Source organism: Ovis canadensis, chromosome X (assembly GCF_042477335.2).
Source record: "Ovis canadensis isolate MfBH-ARS-UI-01 breed Bighorn chromosome X, ARS-UI_OviCan_v2, whole genome shotgun sequence".
In the NCBI taxonomy this organism is placed as follows: Eukaryota; Metazoa; Chordata; class Mammalia; order Artiodactyla; family Bovidae; genus Ovis; species Ovis canadensis.
This window is the reverse complement of record NC_091727.1, coordinates 115,319,788-115,329,193: the sequence shown is the minus strand read 5'-3', so window position 1 is coordinate 115,329,193 and position 9,406 is coordinate 115,319,788.

Below are 9,406 nucleotides of genomic sequence, written 5' to 3'. Positions count from 1 at the left end.
AGACTTTCTTCTTTCTCAGGTGAGAGGAAGGTGAGCATTGAGGTGACGAAAAACTCCCAGGCAGATAACTAACCAGAGGAGGAGGGAAATAAAAGGCTGCCTCATAACCAGATTCAGAGTCAGAATCTGCAAGAGTACCAAAGAGGCTCCCTCTCATTTGGGGAAAGGAGCACCCCACACCTTTCCCCCTCAGACCCATCCATCTCCATCTGCCTGAAGGACCATCTGTTCATGAAATCTCTCTGTCTCTTCCAGGTGGGATATTTTATGCTTTCCCACCTCTGGGAGAAACCCACAAGGCTCACTTTGCTCAAATGGAGCTGAGATTAGACACTAGCCTTGTGCCTATTGCTCGGATGTCAGGGCCCTTCTCCAGATTCCCTGGAGAAGGAAATGGCAACCCACTCCAGTACTCTTACCTTGAAAGTCCCATGGATGGAGGAACTTGGGGCAGGCTACTATCCATGGGATCGCAAAGAGTTGGGCACGACTGAGTGACTTCACTTTCACAGGGCCCTGAGCAGTCGTCACCACAGGTAGCCTAGTGCAGGGGAAAAACCAGGCCAAATGTTTTCAGTGACTTGGGGGGGGGGGCGTTTGGGGTCTGCCCAACAACACTTGCCCTTGGGCCTGTTCTAGAGTCTTGAGCTGCGGGGAGTCGGGTTATATGACACCCCTCTCCAGGCTGCCACTTCTGTAAGGCGGAGGTAGCCCTGGCTCTTGGCTTGGGATGGTCTCTTAGGAGAACAATGGGCAGGCTGGTGCCAGTGGGGATGGGGAAGTTTTGCTTCTTAGCAACAAAGGGAGCATTGGAATGGTAAAGAAGCCCGGGGGCTGCTGGGACTCTCTCAGTTGGTTATTTCTCTCTGCTCCTAGACAACTCCAGGCAGCATGGGGACCTGGACTCCCTCTGCCTAGCCTGTGGCTAAAGCGTCTCCCGGAGTGAAGGGGGAGGTGGCCCGTGTGTCCGCCACCCTGTGGCAAGGAGCCAGCCCTTTCCAGACCAGCGCGCTGCCGAAGGCTTGCAGGCTATTCGGGGAGCTGCACAAACTGGAAGAGGGCTGCTGGGGAGGGGTCGGAGGAAGCGTGTTGGGAGAACTGAGCTGTACTGCCGGCAGCTGCAGGGTGGGTGGCTGAGCACTGTCTTCTCTGGAGGGAGGTCAAGGACACAGCTGGAGCCTATTCGCAGCTCCCTCCCTCCTTCCTACAGTGCCGTGATAATAGCTCCTAACACTTACTGAGCCCTTAGAACAGGGTCTTAGCCAGACTCTGTTCTCAGCCTTGTCCATGGATCATCTCATTTAATCCTTCACAACAGTCGTATGAGATAGGGCTATTATTATATCTATTTTAGAGATTAAATAATAATACTTTTAAAATACCCTGAGGCACACAGAGGTTAAGTAAGCTAGTAAGTGCCTCAGCCAGGATTATGAACTCAAGAGTTTGGCTCCAGAGGGTGAAACTAACCAGGCCTTGCTGCCTGTCATGTCACAGGCTGGCTACAAGGTCCCACCTTTTGGGGCTGCCCTGTGAAGTGTCCCTTCGAGGCTGGCCCTCTTGGGGCCTTCCTCATGCTTTGAACATTATAACAGCCACCAATGTACTGAGCACTTACTATGCACCAAGGATTGTGCACTTTACAGGACTGATTTTTATAATCTTCACAACAACCCTGTGGAACAGATTTTGTTGTTGTCTCCATTCTACAAGGTGTGGAAACTGAGGATCTGGAAGGTTTGATAACTTGTTCAAGGTCAAGTTAGGATGTAGCAGAACCAGGATTTAAATTTGAACCAAAGTCTGACTCTGCAGCTTTTTATTCATTCATTTATTCAACCAATCAGCCTTTCATAGACTGTCTGATATATGCCAGTCCCTGTGCTTGGCATCAATGGGTATACACAGGGGCAATAGTTCTATATGTCTGACTCTATCTCTCTAGCTTAGACTGCTCTCTAGAACTGTGGGCTTATGAATCCAACTGGCCACGTGACATCACTCTGAGACTAATGCGCTCAAAACAGGACTCTTGACCCTTCCTCCAAAGTCGCTTGTGCAAAGCCTTTCTTAGTTCTGCAAATAGCATCATCATTCAGGCAGTCGCTCAATCCAGGGCTTGACAATTGAGATGTTATCATTTTTTTCCTCCTTTTTTGGCTATGCTGCACGGCACGTAGGATCTTAGTTCCCTGACCAGGGATCAAACCCATGACCCCTGCACTGGAAGCTCAGAGTCTTAACCAGTGTATACCACCAGGGAAGTCCCAGAAGCCAGCTTTGAATGCTTTCTTTCCTTGACCCCTGACATTTAATCTAGTGTCTGGTTGACTTGATCTCAAACATATCCTAAATCTTTTCATGTTTCTCCCTCCCTTTTCCCATCACCAATCCATATCCAGAAGGAAGTCAGCATGAACCTAAATACATCAATCACATCATTTCATCCCCCTGCAGATTGCCACGTGCTCTGACCTACATGGCACTGCCTGAACTGAGCCCTCTGTTGCCACCCTGGTTCCCTGCCCTCTCCCTCCTCTAACAAGCTGAGCTCTTTCCTACCTTTGCCTTTGCTCACATACCCCTCTCTGCCTAGACTGTTCTCCCATCAGATCTCAAATTATTATTATTTTTTGGCTGCACCATGAGTCATGTGGGATGTTGGTTCACTGACCAGGGATCAAACCCGTAGCCCCTGCATTGAGAGTCTTAGCCACTGGACCACCAGGGAAGTCCCTAGGTTTCAATTTAAACGTCACCTCTTCAAAGAGGCCTTCGCTACCCAGTTTCTAAAGAGTAGTCACTCTCTTCTCTCTGCATGGTTCTTATTACTAAAGAATATTTTCTTTTTTAAAAAATTTTTTCTCCTTGCCTATCTCCCTCCCCGACTAGAATAAAAGCTCCATGAGAGCAAGGTTGGCCCTGAGCATCTGAAAGAGTATGCGGGAAATAGCAGGTACTCATTAAGTATGGTGGCAGAGTTGGGGGGTAGAGCAAGGTGAGGGGCACACAGACCAGAGGAAAATCCCTGGGAAATGAGAGGAACAGCAGCCAGGAAGCAGCAGAAGGGACTAAAGAACCTTCTGCGAGCCTGGGCTAGGGGACAGGGAGGCCTGAGGCTTCTAAGTTTCCACTCTGCCAGTCACTTGCCAAAGGCACTGAGCTTCTCTGAGCCAAAGCTCCCCCAATTGACAACGGGAACAATGGTATTGTCACCTAATAGTGTTGTTGGGGGTTGTGGGGGACTCTGCTCGAACCCTCCAATGGCGTCCCAGCTCGCTCTGGGTAAAAGCCAAGGTCACTGTAATGACCTCCACGTGCCTGGGCCACTGGATACCCCCCCACCCCTCACCCCACTTCCCCTTTGCCCTCATCTCCTACTACTTCCTCTCACGCCTTTCTTCCAGCCCCGCTGGCCTCCTCCACTTCCCAGCTGCAGGGGCTTCAGCTTGATGTTCTCTGCCCAGAAAGCTCTTCCTCCAAATACCTGCGGAGACTCAGCCCTCACTTTCTCCAGGTCTAGTCTCAAAGGTTCACCTCCTTGGTGAGACCACCCAGGGTAACTCTGTTTGACACTGTGCCCTGTCTGCCTTCTCTCACTTCCCACAGGCTGGCATGATGTGAAAATGAAAGTTAAAGTCACTCAGTTGTGTCCGACTCTTTGCGACCCCATTGATTATACGGTCCATAGAATTCTCCCAGCAAAAATACTGGAGTGGGTAGCCTTTGCCTTCTCCAGGGGATCTTCCCCACCCAGGGATCGAACAGGTCTCCTGCACTGCAGGCGAATTCTTTACCAGCTCAGCCACAAGGGAAGCCCACAAATACTGCAGTGGGTAGTCTATCCCTTCTGCAGGGGATCTTCTTGACCCAGCGACCCAGGAATCAAACCAGGGTCTCCTGCACTGCAGACGGATTCTTTATCAACTGAGCTATCACTTCTTTCGTTCGTGCAACCATTTGTCCTCCCCGTTAAGAATGTAAGCTTCATGAGAGCTGTCTTTGGCTGTCTTATTCACTGCATCCCCACAGCCCTCAGCATACAGTAGGCATCCAGTAAGTCTGGATTGAATGAATCAATGAAGGGCTGGCATAGTGCCCAGCATATAAAAAGTGTGGTAAGTGGCAGTTATTATTACAAATGACTATTTGTGGTCCCCCTTCCTATGTCCGTGGCTTAGCACAGAGCCATACACTCAGTTGGCATGAGTTGAAAGAAGAACTCTACTTGGGGTAGAAAGTCCTCTCTACCTGCCACAAGAGAAAATACAAAGACACGTGCTCTAAGAGTGCAGAGGAGGGAGGGCAGGACCTCAGGCAGTTTCTAAAAACCTGATCTCCAGCCTCATTCCTGCCCCCCAAAAGGAAACAGGGGACTTCAAGCGAAGGGCAAGTCCCACAGAGGAGCACCAGGGAGGCTGCATGGCTCCTCTACCTGGGCCCCTGGTCTTGGAAGGGATCTGTCACTAGAATTCAGAGGGCTCATGAACTTGGATGGGGAAAGCTGCATCTTTATTTCTGCCCTCTCTCAACTCCATTTTATCAGTTCCTTCAATCATGAATGCAGGCAAAAACCCACCATGTTCTCAGAGGGCCTGTGACTCGGCCACCAACAGGAATCACATATATTTTCATATCATAGTGAGTGAATCTTAAAATATCAATATGCTCATCACTACTGTGAAATTATGATAATTGTAAGGCTCACTGCTGGATCTTGTTATTTAATCTGCTGAAAATGAGGCACATATATCACAAATTTTAAAAATATGTTGGCTGTATTTCACTCTCATGGGTTTCCATTATAATCCTCTGTATTTTATTTGATGTATTAAAAAACATTATTCTGAGCAGGGGGGAGGGCTCAGGCTTCACCAGACTGCTAAGGGGTCTGTGGCACAAAAAAACTCCAAGAGCTCTGGGTTAGAGCATGAGCTGTGTGGTTGCAATCGGCCCCAGCTCTCTGGTGACTTCTTCCAATGGGAACCTCCACACCAGCATGTGCTAAGTGGATTGGGGCAGACTCTTTCCATTCCTGGATGGGGGAACCCCCCTTCCCCACTGTCTCAGCTTCTGTCATTATGTCTGTGAACTGATTTGTCAAATGACTGGTAGGCCTAGGGTCTCAAACTCCTTCCTGGGAGTTTGATCAGGGCAGGCATTGGGTCTCTAACTCCTTCCTGGACACACTGTACCATCCAAACTAAATTGCTCACTGTTCCCTGGGAGAGCTTCACACATCTTACCTTCTTACCTTCGCCTCTGCCATTCTCTCCGGCTAGAATGCTGGCCCAAGGCCATGCTACTCAAACAGCAGATCTTTCAACCATAGGGGCTAATAACATGTTTTCATGCCCTCAAGGGGCTTGCCAGGTGGCTCAGTGGTAAAGAATCCGCCTGTCAATGCAGGAGATGCAGGTACGATCCCTGGGTCAGGAAGAGCCCCTGGAGAAGGAAATGGCAACCCACTCACTCCAGTATTCTTGCCTGGAGAATCTCATGGAAAGAGGAGCCTGGTGCCAATCTTTGGGGGTGAACTGCAGTCCATGGAGTGGCAAAGAGTTGGACATGACTGAGCACGCACTCATGCCCTCAAGACGCAATGTTCTGGAACCCCACTGAATACTTGCTCAAACACTTGAGCTGATCCTCAGCTGCTTCTCTGAGGAACATATTGGTTTTGCCCTCAAGCATTTTAGCAGCTTGAGATAGGCAGTGGCCTTCTGTCCAGGCAAGAATGAAAGGAGAGCATGTTCATTTTCAAAACAAGATGGCAACTCCTCTACCTGGTTCACCATTCCTGGTATGCAGAGCACCCAGGTCTGAGTTTTAATCTGCAGCACAGAAACCTGCCCTCTGAATACTCACCGAAGAGTTCAGCCTTGACCCCATGTACCCAGCATCTGGTTCCCAACACTAATCTTTGGAGAAAGCTCAGTCACCATGGTAATAAAGTGACAGACCATAGACTCCAGGCTGGATAATAAAGAAGTGAGGAAAGCAGAGGACTGATAAAGTAGGGGAAATAGAAGCATCAATGGATCAGACCCCCAAAGAGGTGGAAGAACAGTCCTGGTAATAAACAAGCAAACTGGAAGATGTGGAGGTAGCAGAGAGCTGAGACTTGAAAGTGAATTTTATTTATTTTTTAAAAAAATTATTGGAGTATAGTTGATTTACAATGTTGTGTTAGTTTCTGCTGTACAGCAAGGTGACTCAGTTATACATATACATATATCCCCTCTTTTTTAGATCCTTTTCCCATATAGGTCATCACACAGTATTGAGTAGAGTTCCCTGTGCTACACAGTAGGTCCTTATTAGTTACCTATTTTTAATATGAAAGTCTTAGTCGCTCAGTCATGTCCAACTGTTTGCAACCCCATGGACCGTAGCCCTCCCGGTTCCTCTGTCCATGGGATTTCCCAGGCAAGAATACTGGAATGGGTTGCCATTCCTTTCTCCAGGGGATCTTCCCGACCCAGGGATTGAACCCAGGTCTCCTGCATTGCAGGCAGATTCTTTACCATTTGAGCCACCAGGTAAATGTGTATCTGCTAATCCTAAACTCCTAATTTATCCTTCCCCCACCTCTTTCCCCTTTGGTAACCATAAGTTTGTTTCCTGTGTCTATGTTTCTACATCTATGTTTTTTTTTCCTGTGAGTCTGTTTATGTTTTGTAAATAGATTCATTTGTACCATTGCTTTTACATTCCACATATAAGCAATATCATATATTTGTTATTCTCTGTACGACTTCACACAGTATGATAATATCTAGGTCCATTCACGTCGCTGCAAATGGCATTATTTCATTCCTTTTATGGCAGGGTAATATTACATCGTATATACGTATCACATCTTGGAAGAGTGACTTTTATTAAAGTGGCACAGTTGAGAGCGGGCTTCCCTGGTGGCTCAGAGGTTAAAGCGTCTGCCTGCAAGGTGGGAGACCCAGGTTCAATCCCTGGGTCGGGAAGATCCCCTAGAGAAGGAAATAGCAACCCACTCCAGTATTCTTGCCTGGAGAATCCCATGGGTGGAGGAGCCTGGTAGGTTACAGTCCACGGGGTCGCAAAGAGTTGGACACGACTGAGCGACTTCACTTCACTTCACTTCACAGTTGAGAGCAATATCAGGGCTTAAGTGTGACTCTGTAAGTGTAGCTTGAGGAGGAGTGCAGAAGAGAGAAAGGTGAGGAAGTTAAGGAACGCAGAGACTGAGGCATTGAAAGGCATGTTCGTATGGACATGTCATCCGTGATAGCAGGGGCGCTTCTGGAGGAGAAGAAAATCATGACCTGTTTTCCCAAAAGTCTTTAATGAATGAAAGGGAGTGGGGAGAGATGACAGGGATTGGGAAGGGGAAAGGTTAATACAACCTTATAATATGGATTTTGGGAGACCAAGCCATTAAACATCCTTCAAGGTCTCTCCTAATTCTTGCCATTCTCTGATCTTTCCCCAATTGACCAGTTCACTCCCCAGCTTCAAATACCTCTCCTGATGGCTCCCAAATGAATATCTCTAGCTCTGATCTCTCTCCTGAGCTTCAGACAGCCTATCCCACTGCCTACTTGATAGCTGCTCTGCTTGGACCAAATCTATGACCTTCCTTCCAAGTGCGGTCCACTTCCCATCTTCTGCATGCTGCGTGTGTGTGCTCAGTCATGCCTGACTCTTTGCGACGCTATAGACTGTAGCTCGCCAGGCTCCTCTGTCCATGGGATTCTCCAGGCAGGAATAGCGGAGTGGGCTGTCATTTCCTTCTCCAGGGGATCCCCTATCTCTATGCTACCAATATCAATTGTCTAAATCAGAAACTTGGAAATTATCCTTGACAGTTACTGCCCCCCCTCCATTCCCCATGTCCAATAGATTATTGAGTCCTGCTGATTTCACCTCCTAAGTAACTCTTGAGTTCATCCAGTCCTTTCCAGTACCATCCTGGCCCCAGTTATCATCTCTTACCTGGTCTAATGAATTAGTTTTCCATACATCTGCCCCCTCTGGTCTGTTCACATGGCAGCCAGAGTGTTTTAAATGCAAATCCGATCATGTTACCTGCCTGCTTAAACATATCAATGCTTTTCCATGCTTCTTAAGATAAAGGTCAAAAGACTTATGGCTCTATGTTCATCATAAGATACTCATCCTTAACTCAAGACGTTGATACCTAGCGGAATTCCTGGTGGTCCGGTGGTTTGGGCTCTGTGCCATGGGTTTAATCCCTGGTAGGGGAACTAAGGGAACTAAGGTCCCACATGCTGCCCATACGATAAAAACAAAAACAAAACCAAAACAGGATATTGATGCCTAGGTCCAAACCCAGACCACTAAATCTGAATTTTTAGGAAGCCAAACTTGGGTATATTTTTGAAATTCTCTGAGGATTTAAATTTTCAGCCAGAACTGGGAACCTCTGCTCTACATAGGTACCGACCTATCACTCCAGTTTCTTGATGGCACACATGGCCATCTTGACTCTGTTCCAGCCACACTGCCCTGCTATTAGTCTCTCAGACTGGAACATTCTTCTCCAGCCCACCCCTTTCACCTGCTGCTGCTGCTGCTAAGTCGCTTCAGTCGTGTTCGACTCTGTGTGACCCCATAGATGGCAGCCCACCAGGCTCCCCCATCCCTGGGATTCTCTAGGCAAGAACACTGGAGTGGGTTGCCATTTCCTTCTCCAATGCATGAAAGTGAAAAGTGAAAGTGAAGTCGCTCAGTCGTGTCCGACTCTTAGCGACCCCATGGACTGCAGCCTACCAGGCTCCTCCGTCCATGGGATTTTCCAGGCAAGAGTATTGGAGTGGGGTGCCATCGCCTTCTCCGACCCCTTTCACCTAGAGAGTGACAATTCATCTTTCAGATTACAGGTAATTAACTGTCATTTTCTAGCCCTCTTCCCATGTACACATTAAATCAGATTCTTCCTAGCAGTCATCCAATCATATATTTGCATTTTATTTCAGTGGTTAATTGATTACTAAACTGTCAGCTCCATATCTGTCACTCACTGCTGAATTCTTATTAGCTAGCACAGTGGCCACCACAATATAATGGCTCAATAAATATTTAATGGTTGAATGAATGAGAGGTAAGATGAGGTATATGAAACCATATGAGCCAATTATATTCTTTGATCACAACTGAATTCCTAATCTAGGTCATATACTGAACCCCTGTGGTTGGGCCCAGTATGGAATCAATATCCTTGATTACAGCCTAAGTCCCTTTTCACAGCTGCTTCCACCACTGGCTCTTAATCCTGGCTGCCCATTACCATCACCAGAGAAGCATAATGAAAAAAAACAAAAAAAAGCTGGCCCCACCCCAGACTATTTAAATCAGAACATCTGGGGGTGGGGCCTGATTAGTTTTTTTCTCCTAGCTTTACTGAGGT